The following is a 6056-nucleotide window of genomic DNA, read 5'->3' on the forward strand; positions in this document are numbered from 1 at the left end:
CCGCCCGCCCGCAGGCCCTGGACCAGGGCAGCCAGCGCTGGTGGCTCCTGCTTATGCCGAGTCTCCTGTGTTCTCCACCCCCGCCCCCCTCCCCCAAGGTCTTAGCGTTGGTTCGCAGACCTATCAGCAAGCGTTATCCCTCAGAGGGGGCACTTGGAGACGGAAATGCCCGGGAGGGGCATTCTGAGGAGCTGGAAAAGCTTCTGTCTTGCCCTGGGCCTCACGCTCTGGACACTGGGCGCTGTGTGCGCAGCAGGCTGGCTCTGTGGGAGGGAGGGCTGCCTGCCGCGGCCTGGCCTCCGCTGTCTCCGCCATGGCCTTGGGGCCAGGGAGAGGCCCAGGGATGTCCGGGGCAGATGGAGGCTGGAGCAGAGGCCCTGGCACCCCCAAAGAGGGCATGGCCCCTGGCAGCCCGCGCCCAGGCTCTCAAGGAAGTGTGGGCATCTCTGTAGCGCCCTCTCTGAGGCCCACGCAAACCCATTCATTCTCCTTCAGCCACCACGCAGTGTGACGTCCTCACAGACAGTGTGACTTCTGAAGGTATTCTTTCCAGCCGATTCCGCAGAAGGCATGGGTTTAGAGTTGGAACTTAGGCCAGAGGTTAATTACACTCTAGTTTCCCACTGTTCCAGGAAAGCCGAAGCTGGACGGGCTCCTGGCGGAGGAGGGCACAGTGCCCACGCCCTCGGTTTCTCTCTGCCCAGAGGTTGCAGCCAGCAGCTGGCACGCGCTTGGCCTGAGGGGGAGGGGCTGGCGGGGCTGGGAGAGGTCGGCTCGGGCGGGCCTCTCACTGCGCAGCTCTGCCTCTCCGAGGGGGCACACTCTGTCGGGCAGTGATGCTCCGGGGAGCGGGAGACCAAACCCGCCTGTGGCGTGCCTGCCTGCCTTCCAGTTGCGCTGGGCCAGCAGACCTGTGCAGGCCACAGAGAGGCGGTGGTGGCTTTAAGATGTGCCCATCTGTTTGGCAGTACCCCTCCCATCGAGGGGGGCCTCGTCCACCTCCTCCCCTGGCCCCGAACCCTGGCCCCCTTGGGCCCTTGCTTGCTGGAGCCCGGAGCCACCGCACAGGAAGTCCCTCCTTCGTGCTGCCCTGGTGGGAGGGAGCGCAGACGAGGCGTTGGCGTGAGCGCGGGGAGAGGCCTGAGCGCATGAAGGCCGCCAGCCTCTGCTTGTCTACTGCCTGGAGAGGGCCGCGAAGGCCCGTGCCAGAGCCCCCCAGCTGAGCCCTGCCCGGCACCGTGAGGAATCGGAAAGCGGCTGGTAGGTCTAAGACACTAAGTTTAGGGGTGCAATAGAGAGCAGAACCCCGGTGCTCCGTACCAGGACCCTTTCTGCTCCAGATCCAGAGACCCAAGCTTCCCTGGTGGCAGGGACACCTGGACGCGGTGCCCACAGTCCCTCCCCCGCTCTCGGTGCCCCTCGGGCTGTGATGGGCACGGACGCCAGGCCTCCTCGCTAGTTTACTTTTCATCTCTCCCCTGCTTTCAGGTGGCTGCAGGTGCCTTGGCAGCACACACAGGAAGTTAAAATAAAGCCAAGGAAATTGGGCAACTTCAGTCGTAAAGTTGGGGAAGGAACCCGAGATAAAGTGGATGCTGGAACTGAGTTAACATTTAACTCTAATTTCTCGGACGCTGAGGGTTTTCTAAAAGTGCCAATTCTTGCTCGAAAAAAGAAAAAAAAGAAAAAGTGCAGAGCAGCTCCTCAGGACACTCTGTTCAGGAGTCAGTGTCTGAACGTTCGGCCAGGAAATGACACGACAGTCAATGTCCCAAAGCGGGAGCACTTGTCTCAGGAGAAAAGGCTTCTTCACGTGGACATGGTTGGTGTCTTTGCCTAAGAAAGTCTTGGGCATGATGGCCAGTCCTCCACGGGCAGCGCAGCTGTCGGCAGCTGGACAGGGCCCAGCAAGCTGGGAGACGGATCCCGGGCAGGACCCTCGGGCCTGCTGTGCTTTCGCTGGGACAGGGTGGTGCCCAGAGCGGGCGAGGACCTGTCCTCTGAGTTGTTGATTGACACCAGATCCTCGTGCCCCCGACGGAGTGAAATGCTCCCAGGCTGCGCTCTGGTCCTGTCAGGGCTTCGATTCAGGCCACGTGTGGGGCACAGGGGGCCTGGGGTGGGCTCAGCGCTGGCTTCTCCCTTAGCAGGTCCAGGTGGCTGACCTCTTCAGAGCATGAGATCATCTTGAAGGGGTTCCGTGTGAAACCCAGCCCAGTCCGGGGCCCTCCAGGGACCAGGGATCTCTGGCCCTGGGGACAGCGCGGGCTGCCCTGTCCTGCAGGAGCTGGGCTGGGCCTCCCCTTCTCCAGCACCGGGAGGCTCTGGTCTCCACCACAGCCGTAGGACCCACTTCCCGCAGAAGGCATTATCTCCCTGCACCCCAAATAAATCTTTATGCGACCTGACCTGGGATTTCATATGGAGTTAAACACACCTGCCTCAGTGGCTTCCTTCCTCCCCCATGCCTGCCTACACCCACAGAGAGAAAGTGGGGGGCACACGCAGTCTCCTGGACACTGGGCCTCTGTGAGGGCTTTGTGTGTCTCCGATCAGACCCATGCCCTGTCCCTTGTGGTGCCAGGGGTCTGGGGTCCTGGGTTCTGGGTGCTACACCTTGCACCTCCAGCACCCTCAGTGGGGTTGCCCAGCTGGCAGCGCATTGGACCTGGCGTGGGGGCTGGGCCCTGGTGCACAGGAACGTGGTTCCCTGTGGGGCTCTGATGGCTTGGTCCTGCAAGAAACACATGAACTCAGGAGCCAAACCCTGGGGCGGAGGCAGGGCAGAGCAGGGCAGGCGCTCACTGCAACTGCCCCCGGGGGCTGCCGGCCGCCTGCTGCGGCTCCAGCTCTGACCTGCAGGGAGGAGGCCGCTGGGGGTCCCCCACACCAGCCTCGGCATCACTGCTTTCTGACGGGTATAAACTTGTGGCTTCTTTCTGCTCCTAATGCCCTGCGATCCCTTTAACTCACACCAGGCTGGCTCTTTGCAGAAGCTTCCAGAACACCCAGCCGGATGCCCGCTGCCCCCCTACCACTGGGGGGGGGATGCCCTCTGGGGCAGGGGCTTGCCCTGGGGAGTAATACCCCCCCTTCTCCCCTGGAAAGGCTGGGCCAGGCCCTGCTGGGAACGCACCTGGGGGGAGGACCGGGTTGTTCTGTGTCTGGCCTGTGCTCTGTGGGGACAGATTCACGTTTGGAATCCTGATGGGGTCTCCTCTGAGGGCTTCTGGTCACAGGGTCCCCCAGGGGAGCCCTGCGCCTCCCGCCTGCCACCTCGGGGTCCGCTGCCTCTGTGGAGGGGCCTCCGGGCTCTAGAGCCAGGCTCTGGGTCTGTGATTCTGGTTGAGCACATCCAGAGCAATGCCCCAGGCGCCGTCCCTCATGCCTGTCCCCCAGGGCCACGACAGGTCCCTCTCTGGGGATGACGCTATGAGCCAACCACTATGTTTCCTTAGGCCCCATTCGCACTTGGTAGCCGAGGTCACAGGCACAGAGAGCCTGGCACCCTTGCTCTTACTGCAAAGACACGTTTGGGGTGTGGAAGCTGCGTGACCCGGGATGCGCCCCGGGCCCTCGAGGAGGGACTTGGAAGGTGGCCAGAGATAGCGCTCAGCTGTCCTCACCACAGCGTCACCTGCTGCTGCCACCACTGTGCCCATTCTAGATGTGCATGTGGTAGAGGCAGGGGCGCGGGCCGCCAGGGCTGGCTGCGGGCTGCTCCGGGAGCCAACCGGCCAGCTCCGTGGTGTGTGACTGGCGGGCAGAGGAGCTGTGTGCGCTGGCAGGACTGCGGTGCCGGCCACGAACCTCCCTGCGTCACTGAGAAAGGCCTGGAGGCAGAGGCAGGGCAGTGGCACAGAGCCCGTGATGTCCTCGGGAAGGAGGACCCTCTGGAATGAGGAGAGTCCTGTGTGCAGGGCCCAGCCCCGGCAGAGATCCCAGAGAGGAGCTCCCGGAGAGGGGCCCTGCCTCTCCCGCTGGGTCTCCCAGGACACCCCAAGCTTCCTGTGCCCGCAGAGGATCCTGAGTGACAAGGCCTGGGAAGAGGTGCGGGAAGAAGAGCCCAGGGGAGGAGGCACTGCGACTCCAGCCTGGAACACCTGAGACGGCAGCAGGTAAACGCCACACAGGAAACGAAAACCAGGCGACGAAGAGCAGCAAACAGCGAGCCCCTGGGAGCCCTGTGCTGCGGACATGGACGCACTCACCAGTGGCAGGAAGGGAAGCTGGGAAGAGCTGGGAGTTGCCTCAGTGCCAGCAGCCCTCCCCGGGGCTACTCCCCGGCAGCAGGGGGACGGGCCTCGGCAAGGAGGTGCCAGCATGTCCGGGCTGAGCCGGTGAGGATGTTTACAGTTACCACGGCATGAACCACGCTTGTTTGTTTCCATTGCTGGGGACAGTAAATACACAAGCGGCTACCTGTCACTGAAGCAGAATGGCAAGTGTTAAGACCGTCTCCAAAGTCCAAGTGAAAAGAAGTGAAGAAGGGGGACCGAGAGAGGTGGGAGGGATGTTACTCTCATCTTATAAAGGAAGACACCAGGAGTTACTTTTGAAAGCCGATGAAAAAGGAATAGACATTTAAGATTATTCTTAGGGTTCCAAGGGTAACCACTAAAGCAACTCAAATACTAAATGTAAATATCAGACATGGAAACCAGAGCTAATGGAACTTAGCAAAATTCTCCCTTTTCAAGGGAAGGCCAGCCGATGACTTAGAGAGGAGGAGCCTGAGTCCCGGCGGTCAGGCCCCGAGGACCCGGACAGCCAGCGTCCCTCTGAGCCCTGCCGTCAGCCGAGCTCCGCTGCGTTCTGGTCATCAGGGATGTGCTACCTGGATAAAAAGAATCTGTCTTTATAGAAGGCTTAGACATATAGAAAAGTGTAAAGGGAAAAGCAAAAATTATTATAATTCTACTAAGAGATGACCCGTTATTATTCTTATTGTTGGCATGTCCCATTGTTCATTATGGTCATTTTTCTTAGATAATTACTGGGTGTATTACTGATGTTTCTCTTTTAAGTGCTAGATTATCTTATACCCACTTAATAATGACTTCAGATTCCTTTGTAAATAAGATTTTTAATAACGGTACTGTATGCCACCATTTTATGTGCCATAATTTATATAATAATCCCCTATTATTGAATACTTGGGTTATTTCTAATATATGTTACTCTGACAAATTCCGAGGTAAATTTTTTAAAATTATAAATCTTTGTATTCCTGGTGATTTTCTTAAGATGTACTTCTAGATGGGATTCTAAGGTGAGCATATATGAGCATGTTTGAAGCTCTACGTTGTAAAATTGTTTTCAAGTGAGATTTTATTTAATGTTTTCTTTTGAAGAGCAATTGGTCCCCTCATTGCCATCATTTGTATTGTTCAGACCTGCAGGCTGTGCTCAAAGTTAGTCATCTATTTATCTGGGATTTGAGAATTGTCTAGGAGAAATTCCATGAGTGTATGGCTTTGTCAGCGAGCTGTAAATATTGACCTCTGTAGCTAGGTGTAAAACCACAGGATTTGTGAAGTCAAACCACTAATGAGTTCTGAAAATAGCAACTCTAAGAACTGAGTTCAGAGTTGACATTATTGTGCTGACAGAGGGAGGGAATATTGCTGACTCATGGAGACTGTATTGGCTGGGGTGGGCAGATGAACCAAGATTAACTGAGAACGTTAGCAGCTTATCTGATTTCCACTCCTTTTCTCTCTTCTCTTTTCTTCCCCCATTTCTACTTGCCTTTTCTCTCCCTTCCTCATGCACCCATCCACTCACCCATTTATTCACCCACTCGTGTACCCACCCATCCACCCACCCACCCATTTTTAATCCATCCATCCATCCATCCATCCATCCATCCATCCATCCATCCATCCATCCATCCATCCATCCATCCATCCATCCATCCATCCATCCATCCATCCATCCATCCATCCATCCATCCATCCATCCATCCATCCATCCATCCATCCATCCATCCATCCATCCATCCATCCATCCATCCATCCATCCATCCATCCATCCATCCATCCATCCATCCATCC

At 57.3% G+C, this 6056-nt stretch overlaps 1 long non-coding RNA gene across 1 annotated transcript in view; it reads left to right on the forward strand.

Moving 5' to 3' along the window:
• The window catches only part of LOC102242224, a 9074-nt gene extending 6988 nt beyond the window's left edge, over window positions 1–2086 (forward strand). Inside the window, exon 3 of the long non-coding RNA XR_314532.2 lies at window positions 1489–2086. This is a non-coding gene — a long non-coding RNA (uncharacterized LOC102242224). The remainder of the gene's footprint in view (window positions 1–1488) is intronic.
• Window positions 2087–6056: the final 3970 nt, after the last annotated feature.

Source organism: Myotis brandtii, unplaced genomic scaffold (genome assembly GCF_000412655.1).
Source record: "Myotis brandtii unplaced genomic scaffold, ASM41265v1 scaffold760, whole genome shotgun sequence".
NCBI lineage: Eukaryota > Metazoa > Chordata > Mammalia > Chiroptera > Vespertilionidae > Myotis > Myotis brandtii.